Genomic DNA, 17,085 nt, shown 5'->3' with positions numbered 1-17,085 from the left:
GGGAAAGTTCGACTCCAAACTGAGCAGATTTATTAGAAACTATAAACAACAAATTTAAAAACAAAAATTACACACATCCCAAAACTATAAACAATGATATGGTGTCCTTGGGTGGGTTGTCACACAAAATGTAGACCCTTTTTTCTCTTCTCTATTATGCCACCTATCTTCTTCTTCCTCTTCTTCCTCCCGATTCTTGGAGTGTTAGGCCTACCTCCACCACGCTGACTTGGATGCGCTGACTTTGAGAAAGCTTTTCCTTTTCTTTTGGGTTGAGGGCTCTTTACAGGGGACTCAGTGTCCGATGAAGACCGTGGCCGAGGGAGGGGAGCAGAAGTGCGTTGTCTAGACAAGCGGCCAGGCTGAGGAAGAGGAGGCTCTGCCTGAGGAAGGGGAAGCTGTGGCTGAGGAGGCAGATGCTCTGGCTCATCACCCCTATAATCATCTTCACTGTACAAACAAGACAAAAGAGAAAAGAAAATCATGACTATAACACACTTGTATTCATTCATTGACAAATCTGACTCAAAACAGTCAGATATATAAAATAAATAGTTAGAACTATGAGAATGTTGACTAAAGTGATAATTCAGTGACAAGAAATAATACACATAGCATTCTATTGTAAGTAAACTTGCGCGTGGGCCTCTAAGCTAATCTAGCGCTAACTTACGTTGAGCTTCAGTTACTCAAATAGATATTTTAGAATGTATGTTTTGTACTCATACAATAAATTAGTAATAGTAGTATTAGAAGTAATAAATATCAATGGGATTACATACTCTTCTGATGCTGATAACCTTCGTTCTCGTCGTTGGGGTCTCGTTCGTCCGGTCTAAGCAGGTCCTCATCGTCTGATTCAGAGTCAATGGGGATACATGGAGTCCAACTTTCATCTGTTACAATTAATAACGCCTCTGTAACTGTATATTTGTTACTAGAGCCTGCCATATTTGAATAAACTTTGCGTTTTCCCTCTGAAATTCTAGTGGTGTTGTGCGCTCTGCGTAACCGTGCGTAATGCAGCATGTCAACTAATATGAGACAATGAGGTGCGCACTTGGATATTTCAACAACCGATTTTGACATGTGACCCCTCTATCGAAAGCTCTGGATCAGTAGAATTAAATGAGAACAATGACAAATCACGGGGATTGCATCATATATCCAGAAAATGGAGACAAAACAGTGCCTGTTGTGATTGAACCAAACTACTGACTTCATCTTCAAACACATTGTTGGCCATGTAAAACGATGGAAACTCATTGAAATCGACTCGGAATGAGAGAGAGACCCTAGAGTATCTTTTCAAGTGGTTTTATTCGATCAGACACTACTTTTGGTAACAGAAACAACAAAGGTAAGACGCAGTTTGTTGTTGTGATAAAAAAAATGTACGTTTGTTATTGACGTTCTTTGATTAATAGTTTAGTGAGTGTTGGTCATAGAGGAACACGGCTATCACTGTTGGAATCTGCGAGGTAGCAGCTTTTGAATGGTGTATCGTTTGTGTAGATAGGTTGAGAAAAATACGTTATCTGTCTACGAATATACGGGCATCCACGGTTTCAAAATACAGTACTGGTTTTGCTATATGCTTATATATTTGCTTGGAGTCTGAATATTATTTCATTTGGGCAACAACAGTTTAGCTAGATTCACAGTTGAGACGCTTCTCGTTCCAGTAGTGTATAACACTCAGGTATTCACACATGTTTAAAAACCGTACTATGCCATTGTTTGAGATTGCGGGAGGAGTACCCCGGATATAGGGAACCTCGTGATGAAGAGGTTAACTCTTTAGTATTATCCCAGTTTACCTATTTGCTTATGGCCTAGCGAACAGTTTTTTAAATTATATGAGAAAAAAATATTCCATTTTATTTGGAACGGCAAGCCAGACAAAATTAAACGGGCCTATTTATATAATGAATAAGGACAGAAATTATTAAATATTAAAGCATTAGACCTATCACTAAAAGCTTCAGTCATTCAAAAGTTATACTTAAATCCGAACTGTTTCTCTATTAAATTAGTAAGATTGTCTCACCCAATGTTCAAGAATGGCCTTTTTCCCTTTATTCAGATTACAATCACTCACTTTCAGTTATTTGAAAAGGAAATCATCTCCTCCAGAAACGACAGAACAAATAATGCAACAAATATTGTGGTTAAACTCAAATATACTAATTGACAAAAAAAACTATTTTTTTGACAAAATGTTTAAAAAAGGTATAATCTTCGTAAACGATATCATCGGTAGGACTGGTGGAGTTATGTCGCACATGCAGCTAACAAAAACATATGGAAATGTCTGCTCTACCCAAAATTACAACCAAATAATTGCAGCCTCACCACAAAAATGGAAGAGGAAAGTGGAAGGGGGAGAAAGTAAGGAACTTGTCTGTCGGCCTTGCATTAAAGAACATAATTGGTTAAGGAAAACTGTGATAAATAAAAAAGTATATCAGTTTCATTTAAGGACCAAAGGATTGACAGCCGTCCCATATAAAATTGCAAAATATTTGGGAAGAGATTTTTGACGTACCGATTCCATGGCATAGTGTTTATGAATTGATACGCAAAACGACACCGGATTCAAAACTTTGAATTTTTCAATTTAAATTATTATATAAAATTCTTGCTACCAATAGAATGTTATTTATATGGGGGATACAATCTTCCCAGCTCTGCAGATTTTGCTGCGAAGAGACAGAATCATTAGATCATTTGTTTTGGTATTGTCCATTTGTAGCTTGTTTTTGGACACAGGTCCAGGAATGGCTAAATGATTGCAATATTTACCTGGAGCTAACCTTGCAGATAGCATTACTGGGTGATCTGAAAAGTCATAGTCAATCGATCAATAATATTATAATACTTTTAGCAAAAATGTTTATTTTCAATTCACAATCTGTAGAAACAATGAGAATAGAAAGGTTCAGAACTTTTGTAAGACATCACAGTATAGTTGAAATATATATGGCAAATATAAATCCTATATGGATGGTGTTAAGAGATAGATGGGAGGTGTTGAATGGAATTGAAGGATGGGACTAATAACAACTAACAACAAATAATAACAAGATAACTAATAATGTAAGCATACTGTGTCCATAATAAGTATGTAGGTTGTAGGTTGGGAGCTTTTGTGAAAGAGCACAGATAGAAAGATTTGGCATATAGAAGCAAACCGGATGGACATCATGAAAATGATCGGAGAGGTTGAGAGTAGAAGAAGTTCAGGAGAAAAAACTAACAAAATATAATTATTGTAAAATTGACTGTTTTCATAAAATTTAGATAGTAAGTATAAGCTGGAAGTAGAGGCCCTAAGCATTGTTGTTCACTAGTTTACTCCAAGTAGGCAAAGGGTGTCTACTTTGAAGAATCAAAAATATACAATTTATTTTGATTTGTTTAACACTTTTTTGGTTACTACATGATTCCATATGTGTTATTTCATAGTTTTGACATCTTCACTATTATTCTACAATGTAGAAAATAGTAAAAATAAAGAAAAACCCTTGAATGAGTAGGTGTGTCCAAACTTTTGACTGGTACTGTACATTAAACACAATGTCATGCTTTTAACCCACCCCTTCGTTTGTCTTAGCCAAACTCCTGTTAGGTTGCCTCTGACCAGAAAGCACACATCTATGTCTGCATCTGTCAAAATGTTTGAATGAAGGGGAAATTACAAAGACAGAATATGAGTAAAAAATAAAATAAAATAAAAAATAAAAAAAATGAGTATAGAAAAGTTGACTGCCCAACCACACCTGTCATATACGCTCTCACCAGAATTCATAAGAGCATGACTCCACCTATACCAGGCAGGCCCATTGTGAGTAGTAACGGATCTCTGACAGAATATCTTTACCTTTTGTAGACTATTTTGTGAAACCCTGGGCGATCTCCCTCTCCACGCATACCAGAGACTCCATTGATTGTATTACTTTTTTTAAATCTGTGGACCATGTACCTGAAAATTCTATTCTGTGTATAATAATAATATAATATAATATGCCATTTAGCAGACGCTTTTATCCAAAGCGACTTACAGTCATGCGTGCATACATTTTTGTGTATGGGTGGTCCCGGGGATCGAACCCACTACCTTGGCGTTACAAGCGCCGTGCTCTACCAGCTGAGCTACAGAGGACCACACTTTGTATGTTACCAGTCTATACACTAACATCCCAAATCAGGGTGGCCTAGAGGCCCTCAAGTTCTACCTCAATGAACGTCCCCCTAATGCTCTTCCCAGCACCAATTGTATTGTGGACCTGGCTGAACTGGTATTAACCTCCAACTATTTTCTTTTCAGAGAATACTTTTTCCTACAGACCAAAGGGACAGTGATGGGGAGCACTATGGCTCCTAGTTATGCTAACCTACACTACCGTTCAAAAGTTTGGGGTCACTTAGACATTTCCTTGTTTTCGAAAGAAAAGCAATTTTTTTTAAATAACATCAAATTGATCAGAAATACAGTGTAGAAATTGTTAATGTTGTAAATGGCTATTGTAGCTGGAAACGGCTGATTTTTTATGGAATATCTACATAGGCGTACAGAGGCCCATTATCAGCAACCATCAGTCCTGTGTTCCAATGGCACATTGTGTTTGCTAATCCAAATGTATCATTTTAAAAGGCTAATTGATCTTTAGAAAACCATTTTGCAATTATGTTAGCACAGCTGAAAACTGTTGTGCTGATTTAAAGAAGCAATAAAACTGGCCTTCTTGAGACTAGTTGAGTATCTGGAGCATCAGAAATTGTGGGTTCGATTATAGAATAGAAATGGCCAGAAACAAGAGAGAAATGAAGGCTATTCCATGCGAGAAATTGCCAAGAAACTGAAGATCTCGTACAACGCTGTGTACTACTCCCTTCACAGAACAGCGCAAACTGGCTCTAACCAGAATAGAAAGAGGAGTGGGAGGCCCCGGTGCACAACTGAGCAAGAGGACAAATACATTAGAGTGTCTAGTTTGAGAAACAGACGCCTCACAGGTCCTCAACTGGCAGCTTCATTAAATATTACCCACAAAACACTAGTCTCAACATCAACAGTGAAGAGGCGACTCCGGGATGCTGACCTTCTAGACAGAGTTGCAAAGAAAAAGCCATATCTCAGACTGGCCAATAAAAATAAGATTTAGATGGGCAAAAGAACAAAGACACTGTATAGAGGAAGATTGGATTTTTTTTTTATGGACAGACGAACCGAAGTTTGAGGTGTTCAGATCACAAAGAAGAACATTTGTGAGACGCAGACCAAATGAAAAGATGCTGGAGGAGTGCTTGATGCCATCTGTCAAGCATGGTGGAGGCAATGTGATGTTCTGGGGGTGCTTTGGTGGTGGTAAAGAGGGAGATTTGTACAGGGTAAAAGGGATCTTGAAGAAGGAAGGCTATCACTCCATTTTGCAACGCCATGCCATACCCTGTGGACAGCGCTTGATTGGAGCCAATTTCCTCCTACAACAGGATAATGACCAAAGCACAGCTCCAAAATATGCAATAACTATTTAGGGAAGAAGCAGTCCGCTGGTATTCTGTCTATAATGGAGTGGCCAGCACAGTCACCGGATCTCAACCCTATTGAGCTGTTGTGGGAGCAGCTTGACCATATGGTACTTAAGAAGTGCCCATCAAGCCAATCCAACTTGTGGGAGGTGCTTCAGGAAGCATGGGGTGACATCTCTTCAGATTACCTCAACAAATTGACAACTAGAATGCCAAAGGTCTGCAAGGCTGTAATTGCTGCAAATGGAGGATTCTTTGACGAAAGCAAAGTTTGAAGGACACAATTATTATTTATACACTGCTCAAAAAAATAAAGGGAACACTAAAATAACACATCCTAGATCTGAATGAATGAAATAATCTTATTAAATACTTTTTTCTTTACATGGTTGAATATGCTGACAACAAAATCACACAAAAATTATCAATGGAAATCAAATTTATCAACCCATGGAGGTCTGGATTTGGAGTCACCCTCAAAATTAAAGTGGAAAACCACACTACAGGCTGATCCAACTTTGATGTAATGTCCTTAAAAAAAGTCAAAATTAGGCTCAGTAGTGTGTGTGGCCTCCACGTGCCTTTATGACCTCTTTACAACGCCTGGGCATGCTCCTGATGAGGTGGCGGATGGTCTCCTGAGGGATCTCCTCCCAGACCTGGACTAAAGCATCCACCAACTCTTGGACAGTCTGTGGTGCAACGTGGCGTTGGTGGATGGAGCGAGAGATGATGTCCCAGATGTGCTCAATTGGATTCAGGTCTGGGGAAGGGGCGGGCCTGTCCATAGCATCAATGCCTTCCTCTTGCAGGAACTGCTGACACACTCCAGCCACATGAGGTCTAGCATTGTCTTGCATTAGGAGGAACCCAGGGCCAACCGCACCAGCATATGGTCTCACAAGGGGTCTGAGGATCTCATCTCGGTACCTAATGGCAGTCAGGCTAACTCTGGTGAGCACATGGAGGGCTGTGCGGCCCCCCAAAGAAATGCCACCCCACACCATGACTGACCCACCGCCAAACCGGTCATGCTGGAGGATGTTGCAGGCAGCAGAACGTTCTCCACGACGTCTCCAGACTCTGTCACGTCTGTCACATGTGCTCAGTGTGAACCTGCTTTCATCTGTGAAGAGCACAGGGCGCCAGTAGCGAATTTGCCAATCTTGGTGTTCTCTGGCAAATGCCAAACGTCCTGCACGGTGTTGGGCTGTAAGCTCAACCCCCACCTGGGGACGTCGGGCCCTCATACCACCCTCATGGAGTCTGTTTCTGACCGTTTGAGCAGACATATGCACATTTGTGGCCTGCTGGAGGTCATTTTGCAGGGCTCTGGCAGTGCTCATTCTGCTCCTCCTTGCACAAAGGCGGAGGTAGCAGTCCTGCTGCTGGGTTGTTGCCCTCCTACGGCCTCCTCCACGTCTCCTGATGTACTGGCCTGTCTCCTGGTAGCGCCTCCATGCTCTGGACACTACGCTGACAGACACAGCAAACCTTCTTGCCACAGCTCGCATTGATGTGCCATCCTGGATGAGCTGCACTACCTGAGCCACTTGTGTGGGTTGTAGACTCCGTCTCATGCTACCACTAGAGTGAAAGCACCGCCAGCATTCAAAAGTGACCAAAACATCAGCCAGGAAGCATAGGAACTGAGAAGTGGTCTGTGGTCACCACCTGCAAAACCAGTCCTTTATTGGGGGTGTCTTGCTAATTGCCTATAATTTCCACCTGTTGTCTATTCCATTTGCACAACAGCATGTGAAATGTATTGTCAATCAGTGTTGCTTCCTAAGTGGACAGTTTGATTTCACAGAAGTGTGATTGACTTGGAGTTACATTGTGTTGTTTAAGTGTTCCCTTTATTTTTTTGAGCAGTGTATTAAAAATAATTATTTCTAACCTTGTCAATGACTTCATTTCCTATGCATTTTGCTATATTTCCTATTCAAACTTATTTCATGAATGTTTTCATGGAAAACAAGGACATTTATAAGTGACCCCAAACTTTTGAACGGTAGTTTTTATTATTATTTGGAGTTATTTGGATTATATTATTTGGAGTTATTATTTGGAGTTATTTGGATTATATTTTTGTGATCTATACAGGGACCCAGGAAGAACTTTAGGAATTCCATGCTTATCTAAACTCTATGAATGAACACCTTAATTTCACCATTAACTATGACCTATCACAAATCAGTTTTCTTGATGTGATGGTTATTAAGGACAAAACCTCCCTCTCTACAGATCTCTATAGGAAACCTACGGGCAAGGATACACTCCTTAGAGGTGACAGCTTTTATCCACATCCACTTATTAAAAGTCTCCCTATAAGTCAATTCAGTCGCATCAGAAGAATATGCAGCTCTGATGCTTCTTATTAGAAACAGACCACGGACCTCACACAGAGGTTTAAGGAAAGGGGGTACAAAGACAATTGGGTAAAACATGCCAATGATCATTTTGAAGGACTAACACAGCTGGAAAGCCTTCAACCAAAAGTTAAAGAAAAAGCTGAACATATCCCCTCATGCTTTACCCAATACTCACCATTGGGATAAGGCATTTAAGGACATTATCAGGAAGCACTGGTACATTATTGATACTGACCCACAATTGAAACCCATTTTAAAATACCCCCACGTATGGTCTTTAAAAGACCCCCAAATGTGAGAGACATTGTGGTTAAATCTGATTACCCAGCAGAGAAAAGGGAAACTTTCTTGGACAAGGTTCCGAAGGGTATTTACAAATGTGGCCTAATTGAACATTGTATGAATATTGTATGTATGTATATTACTGTAAAAATTTATCACATTCCTTGTATATGATCATGTAGTTTAATACATTGAATGTTAATATTGTGAACCTATGTTATACATTTTTTTATATATATATATACAGTGGGGAGAACAAGTATTTGATACACTGCCGACTTTGCAGGTTTTCCTACTTACAAAGCATGTAGAGGTCTGTAATTTTTATCATAGGTACACTTCAACTGTGAGAGACGGAAACTAAAACAAAAATCCAGAAAATCACATTGTATGATTTTTAAGTAATTAATTTGCATTTTATTGCATGACATAAGTATTTGATACATCAGAAAAGCAGAACTTAATATTTGGTACAGAAACCTTTGTTTGCAATTACAGAGATCATACGTTTCCTGTAGGTCTTGACCAGGTTTGCACACACTGCAGCAGGGATTTTGGCCCACTCCTCCATAGAGACCTTCTCCAGATCCTTCAGGTTTCGGGGCTGTCGCTGGGCAATACGGACTTTCAGCTCCCTCCAAAGATTTTCTATTGGGTTCAGGTCTGGAGACTGGCTAGGCCACTCCAGGACCTTGAGATGCTTCTTACGGAGCCACTCCTTAGTTGCCCTGGCTGTGTGTTTCGGGTCATTGTCATGCTGGAAGACCCAGCCACGACCCATCTTCAATGCTCCTACTGAGGGAAGGAGGTTGTTGGCCAAGATCTCGCGATACATGGCCCCTTCCATCCTCCCCTCAATACGGTGCAGTCGTCCTGTCCCCTTTACAGAAAAGCATCCCCAAAGAATGATTTTTCCACCTCCATGCTTCACGGTTGGGATGGTGTTCTTCTTCTTCCTCCAAACACGGATAGTGTATAGACTAAAAAGCTATATTTTTGTCTCATCAGACCACCTTCTCCCATTCCTCCTCTGGATCATCCAGATGGTCATTGGCAAACTTTAGACGGGCCTGGACATGCGCTGGCTTGAGCAGGGGGACCTTGCGTGCGCTGCAGGATTTTAATCCATGACGGCGTAGTGTGTTACTAATGGTTTTCTTTGAGACTGTGGTCCCAGCTCTCTTCAGGTCATTGACCAGGTCCTGCCAAAATATAGCTTTTTGGTCTAAACTCCACTCTCCGTGTTTGGAGGAAGAAGAAGGATGAGTACAACCCCAAGAACACCATCCCAACCGTGAAGCATGGAGGTGGAAAAATCATTATTTGGGGATGCTTTTCTGCAAAGGGGACAAACGACTGCACCGTATTGAGGGGAGGATGGAAGGGGCCATGTATCGCGAGATCTTGGCCAACAACCTCCTTCCCTCAGTAAGAGCATTGAAGATGGGTCGTGGCTGGGTCTTCTGGGCTGATCCCTCACCTTCCTCATGATCATTGATGCCCCACGAGGTGAGATCTTGCATGGAGCCCCAGACCGAGGGTGATTGACCGTCATCTTGAACTTCTTCCATTTTCTAATAATTGCGCCAACAGTTGTTGCCTTCTCACCAAGCTGCTTGCCTATTGTCCTGTAGCCCATCCCAGCCTTGTGCAGGTCTACAATTTTAACCCTGATGTCCTTACACAGCGCTCTGGTCTTGGCCATTGTGGAGAGGTTGGAGTCTGTTTGATTGAGTGTGTGGACAGGTGTATTTTATACAGGTAACGGTGTGGAGAACAGGAGGGAATGAGTGGAGAACAGGAGGGCTTCTTAAAGAAAAACTAACAGGTCTGTGAGAGCCGGAATTCTTACTGGTTGGTAGGTGATCAAATACTTATGTCATGCAATAAAATGCAAATTAATTACTTAAAAATCATACAATGTGATTTTCTGGATTTTTGTTTTAGATTCCGTCTCTCACAGTTGAAGTGTACCTATGATAAAAATTACAGACCTCTACATGCTTTGTAAGTAGGAAAACCTGCAAAATCGGCAGTGTATCAAATACTTGTTCTCCCCACTGTATATATATAGGACCTTCCACCCCCACCTGGGATATGATGCCTGATGAAGACCTAAGGGTCGAAACGTTGTTATAAATGAATATCACCTGGGAGCATGAGCAGCAGTGTCCGGCGTTTTCCTTTCTGTTTTTCATGAATTTGCCTACAACTCCAGCACCTGCGGAAAGTACCCGGATGTGTATATGTTCTTCAGCTTTTGTACATATCGCTGACTCTACCTTTAAAAATGACATGGTCTGAAATAAATTCCAGAAAGTTATTCCAGTCTCAACCTCTTCCCTGGGTGAAACAGTGACTCCCATCAGATCTAAGAACCTGTATTGTACTGTATTACTAGGCAAAGCTCCCCATGCTCTTGTTTAAACTTGGGGTGACATAGGTAATCGGCACACTTATCCCTCTACAGCTACATATGTAAGTACATTTTACATCAGGGTTCCCCAACTGGTGGGCCGAATTTGGCACACGGGTGGTTTATTATTTTACTAAATTTTTTTGAATTTTCATTGTTGGTCATAAGACTTTAAAAACACCAGGAAATCAGCTCGAAGTGATTTTAATTTTGGAAATCTGTTCAAGTGTTCCCATACATAATAGAAAGACATACAGTGCATTAAGAAAGTATTCAGACCCCTTGACCTTTTCCACATTTTGTTATATTACAGCCTCATTCTAAAATGGATTAAATAGTTTTTCCCCTCAATCTACACACAATACCCCATAATGACAAAGCAAAAACAGGTTTTTAGAAATGTTTGCAAATGTATTAAAAAAAACATAAGTATTCAAGACCCTTTACTCAGTACTTTGTTGAAGCACCTTTGGCAGAGTGTACAGCCTCAAGACTTCTTAGGTATGACACTACAAGCTTGACACACCTGTATTTGGGGAGTTTCTCCCATTCTTCTCTGCAGATCCTCTCAAGCTCTGTCAGGTTGGATGGGGAGCGTCGCTGCACAACTATTTTCAGGTCTCTCTAGACCTGAAAATAGGTTCAATTCCGGGCTCTGGCTGGGGCACTCTAGGACATTCAGACTTGTCCCGAAGCCACTCCTGCGTTGTCTTGGCTGTGTGCTTAGGGTTGTTGTCCTGTTGGAAGGTGAACCTTCGCCCCAGTCTGAGGTCCTGAGCACTCTGGAGCAGGTTTTCATCAAGGATCTCTCTGTACTTTGCTCCGTTCATCTTTCCCTCTATCCTGACTAGTCTCCCAGTCCCTGCCTCTGAAAAACCTCCCCACAGCATGATGCTTCCACCACCATGCTTCACCGTGGGGATAGTGCCAGGTTTCCTCCAGACGTGACGCTTGGCATTCAGGGCAAATGGTTCAATCTTGATTTCATCAGACCAGAGAATCTTGTTTCTCATGGTCTGAGAGTCCTTTAGGTGCCTTTTGGCAAACTCCAAGCGGGCTGTCCTGTCGCTTTTACTGAGGAGTGGCTTCCGTCTGGCCACTCTTCCACAAAGGCCTGATTGGTGGAGTGTTGCAGGGATGGTTGTCCTTCTGGAAGGTTCTCCCATCTCCACAGAGGAACTCTGGAGCTCTGTCAGAGTGACCATCGGGTTCTTGGTCACCTTCCTGACCAAGGCCCTTCTCCCCCGATTGGTCAGTTTGGCCAGGCGGCCAGCTCTAGGAAGAGTCTTGGTGGTTCCAAACTTCTTCCATTTAAGAATGATGGAGACCACTGTGTTCTTGGGGACCTTCAATGCTGCAGAAAGGTTTTGGTACCCTCCCCCAGATCTGTGACTCGACACAATCCTGTCTTGGATCTCTACGGACAATTCCTTCGACCGCATGGCTTGGTTTTTGCTCTGACATGCAATGTCAACTGTGGGACCTTATATAGACAGGTGTGTTCCTTTCCAAATCATGTCCAATCAATTGCATTTACCACAGGTGGACTCCAATCAAGTTGTAGAAACATCTCAAAGATGATCAATGGAAACAGGATGCACCTGAGCTCAATGTTGAGTCTCATAGCAAAGAGTCTGAATACTTATGTAAATAAGGTATTTCTGCTTTTTATTTTTAATACATTTGCAAAAATGTCTAAACCTGTTTTCGCTTTGTCATTATGGGTATTGTGTGTCGATTGATGAGGACATTTTGTTATTTAATCCATTTCAGAATAAGGCTGTAACGTAACAAAATGTGGAAAAAGGGAAGGGGTCTGAATACTTTCCGTATGCACTGTATGTGATCGTAAACAAATAGTAATAATTTATAATAATTGATTGGAGATATATATATATATATATATATATATATATATACACACAGTGAGGGAAAAAAGTATTTGATCACCTGCTGATTTTGTACGTTTGCCCACTGACAAAGACATGATCAGTCTATAATCTTAATGGTAGGTTTATTTGAACAGTGAGAGACAGAATAACAAAAAAAATATCCAGAAAAACGCATGTAAAAAATGTTATATATTGATTTGCATTTTATAGAGGGAAATAAGTATTTGACCCCTCTGCAAAACATTACTTAGTACTTGGTGGCAAAACCCTTGTTGGCAATCACAGAGGTCAGACGTTTCTTGTAGTTGGCAACCAGGTTTGCACACATCTCAGGAGGGATTTTGTCCCACTCCTCTTTGCAGATCTTCTCCAAGTCATTAAGGTTTCGAGGCTGACGTTTGGCAACTCGAACCTTCAGCTCCCTCCACAGATTTTCTATCGGATTAAGGTCTGGAGACTGGCTAGGCCACTCCAGGACCTTAATGTGTTTCTTCTTGAGCCATTCCTTTGTTGCCTTGGCCGTGTGTTTTGGGTCATTGTCATGCTGGAATACCCATCCACGACCCATTTTCAATGCCCTGGCTGAGGGAAGGAGGTTCTCACCCAAGAATTGACGGTACATGGCCCTGTCCATCGTCCCTTTGATGCGGTGAAGTTGTCCTGTCCCCTAAGTAGAAAAACACCCCCAAAGCATAATGTTTCCACCTCCATGTTTGACGGTGGGGAGGGTGTTCTTGGGGTCATAGGCAGCATTCCTTCTCCTCCAAACACGGCGAGTTAAGTTGATGCCAAAGAGCTCGATTTTGGTCTCATCTGACCACAACACTTTCACCCAGTTCTCCTCTGAATCATTCAGATGTTCATTGGCAAACTTCAGATGGCCCTATATATGTGCTTTCTTGAGCAGGGGGACCTTGCGGGCGCTGCAGGATTTCAGTCCTTCACGGCGTAGTGTGTTACCAATTGTTTTCTTGGTGACTATGGTCCCAGCTGCCTTGAGATCATTGACAAGATCCTCCCGTGTAGTTCTGGGCTGATTCCTCACCATTCTCATGATCATTGCAACTCCATGAGGTGAGATCTTGCATGGAGCCCCAGGCTGAGGGAGATTGACAGTTATTTTGTGTTTCTTCCATTTGCGAATAATCGCACCAACTGTTGTCACCTTCTCACCAAGCTGCTTGGCATTGGTCTTGTAGCCCATTCCAGCCTTGTGTAGGTCTATAATCTTGTCCCTGACATCCTTGGAGAGCTCTTTGGTCATGGCCATGGTGGAGAGTTTGGAATCTGATTGATTGATTGCTTCTGTGGACAGGTGTCTTTTATACAGGTAACAAACTGAGATTAGGAGCACTCCCTTTAAGAGTGTGCTCCTAATCTCAGCTCGTTACCTGTATAAAAGACACCTGGGAGCCAGAAATCTTTCTGATTGAGAGGGGGTCAAATACTTATTTCCCTCATTAAAATGCAAATCAATTTATAACATTTTTGACATGCATTGTTCTGTATTTTGTTGTTGTTATTCTGTCTCTCACTGTTCAAATAAACCTACCATTAAAATTATAGACTGATCATTTCTTTGTCTGTGGGCAAACCTACAAAATCAGCAAGGGATCAAATACTTTTTTCTCTCACTGTATATGATATATATATATATATATATATATATATATATATATATATATATATATATATAGTGGTTTTCTACCAACTGTGGTACTGAAAGCGCTTTACGTAGTAGGGGGAAACTCACCTCATCCACCATCAATGTGTAGCACCCACCTCAATGATGCACAGCAACCATTTTTGTGCCAGAACGCTCACCACACATTAACTATCAGGTAGAGAGGTGAGGAGTGATATCTGCCAATTAGGAATGAGGGGGATGATCAGGTGGCCATGATGGAATGTGGCCAGGTTGGGAATTTAGCCTTGACACCGGGGTGAACACCCCTACTCGTATAATAAGTGCCATGGGATTTTGAATGACCACAAAGAGTCAGGACACCCGTTTTAACATCCCATCCAAAAGACGGTACCCTACGCAGGGCAATGTCCCCAAATGTAATCAAGGTTTGAAAATGGTATGTTTTAGTCAAATATTACATCTGTTTAGGCTCCTTGCGTCAATATACATTCTAAAAATATTTTATATTATGTTCCGACCATCGGCTGAAGAAAAAATGGCCCGAGGCTGAATCTAGTTGATGATCCCTGTTTTACATCCTATGATTGCCTTTTCATCAACAAGTAATATTATATAGAGTACACAACTGCAGAGTACACAACTTATGATGTGGGAACTGGCACCTAGACCAAAATCAAAGAAAGATAATATATATATAAATACATTTCTAATGCTTATTATTTTGACCATTGCAACTGTCAACACAGGAAAAAATACCACAATGTAGCACACACAGATGTTTATGTAAATTGTTAATGAGATACATAAAACAGGATGGGAATGGCAATGTTTTGTTGGTGGTATTAGCAATGCATTCAGCTACAAGTGTTTGTGCCTGTCACGCCCTGGCTCGGGGGACTCTTAAATGTTGAGCCAGGGTGTGGAGTTTCTGTTACATTTTCTATGTTTTCGTTCTAGATCGTTTAGATCTATGTTGGCCAGGGTGGTTCCCAATCAGAGTCAGCTGTAGCTCGTTGTCTCTGATTGGGGACCATACTTAGGCAGCCTGTTTTCACTAGTTTATTGTGGGATCTTGTTCCGTAAGGGTTTGTGTATAACCTAGGACTTCACGTATCGTTTGGTTTATTGTTTTGGTTCGTGTGTGTACACTAATAAAGTATGTACGCTTATCACGTTGCGCCTTGGTCCGCTTCATCTGTCGACGATCGTGACAGTGCCAGACGAGACTAACCTAGAGATAGCAGTCAGTATTTATGAAATTATATCAGGATAGGGTAACAAAATATGTAGTCAACATGTAATTAATCATTTGTTTATGATAAAACTGGTTCAATCAAACAATCACTTTATTCACTGTTTTTAGGGATAGTGTTCTGGTGGTTTCCTTTTGATAAACACCTGTCAAACAGACAGCCTCTTATGTAACTGTGCCATTTGAAGCATTTGGGTCAGGCAGGATCCTTCACAGCAGTGCATGTATTTTCCTGTCAGTGTGGAGACAGTTGTAGACACAAAATGGACCATAGCTGCAGCCACCTCTTCCAGTTCAGCTTGAGTTAGTGGTGTGTGTGTCATCCATCCAACTCACCCATGCAATGTTATACAAAAAGCAGTATGAATCAACATATGTTAGACTGTCACTGATTACTGATAGCATCAAAATGTTTTGCAATATTGTCCAGACTAAACAAAAGTTGTGGGTCTACTTTAAAGTTGGTAACAGTAGTTAGACAAATGCTAAATTATCAACATGGTAACTACAGTTGTAACTAAAGTTATCTCGTACCCTAATATTGGAAAAATACATGTTGAATTGAGTAACTGCACCGTCAGTGATTTATCAGATTAAGTTTTGACATTCAACATTCGTGAATTGGAGACATTCATTAGACAAATAACGCATTTAACATAGTAAAGAGCCAACTGGCTACATAGAAAAACTGGAATACAGATAACTAGGCTTGCTGAGTAGGGTCTATCTGCAAACCGCAGACTGGGGGGGCGTGGCGTGATGATCGACCACACGGCGGCCACCAAGTATTGCCATGCGAGAATTGGGTTCAGTAGGGTCTGGCTTCAGCAGATGTGTACTAACTAGCTAGCGTGTGCTAGTTAGCTAGCGTGCATGTAGTGATGTAATGCTAGTGGGCGCGGCATGTAGTGATGTAATGCTAATGGGCGTAGTACTGTTACACGTACCCTTAATGGCAGTAGGCGCGGCGTGTAGTGCATGCAGCGTGTAGTTACTGCAGTCAGAAGCATATTATTGGGCTTGCTAGAACCTGTGTAAAGCTAGCACAAAATAAGGATTAGCCACAATAGTGGAATTTGCGGTTCACCTTCAAAATAAAACTCCCCCATTGAAAGTGATTAAAACGGATACAAATAGTGGAATCATGCCATATTTGGACTAAATAATGCTAAACAAGGTCGGAATGTTGTTATAGAAATTCAACAAAATACAATAATTAGTTCATTTGACACAAAAAGTAAAAATCAGTTGAAATCGCAATGTGAATGTATTAGAATTGCATTGGGGGCATACCTATATGCACTGTACAGCCTTACCCCATTTAATGGACCCAAGATCCATAGGTTTCAGCCTACTTGGTGACACTCACAGAACACAACTGTGAAGAGTTTTGACAAATATTAGAGTTGTAGCTCTTATTGTGGGAAGGAGGATGTTGATGCAGCCCCCTGAGGCAGCCAGGCTGAGAGGAGTGTAGTTTGAAACGTTACTGTGCTCCTTGTTGGCCCCGTGCAGCAGCAACAGTTTTACCTCCTGGAAGGAATGGACCACAGGTTAGTCAATCCACAAAACACCTTTGGGGAATTTCCACTAAAGACATACCCTGGTGTTTTACCAAGAATGGAACAAGGCACTGATGTGGTGTTCAGTGAAGAATGTGTTTTACTGAAGAGCAGCACCTCTTG

At 41.3% G+C, this 17,085-nt stretch overlaps 1 pseudogene; it reads right to left on the bottom strand.

Moving 5' to 3' along the window:
- Nucleotides 1-283: 283 nt before the first annotated feature.
- Nucleotides 284-17,085, bottom strand: part of LOC121574177 — a 29,398-nt pseudogene continuing 12,596 nt past the window's right edge.

Source organism: Coregonus clupeaformis, chromosome 9 (genome assembly GCF_020615455.1).
Source record: "Coregonus clupeaformis isolate EN_2021a chromosome 9, ASM2061545v1, whole genome shotgun sequence".
NCBI classification, from domain to species: Eukaryota; Metazoa; Chordata; class Actinopteri; order Salmoniformes; family Salmonidae; genus Coregonus; species Coregonus clupeaformis.
Note: the sequence above shows the minus strand (reverse complement) of the source record. Positions and strands in the feature narration are given on the sequence as shown.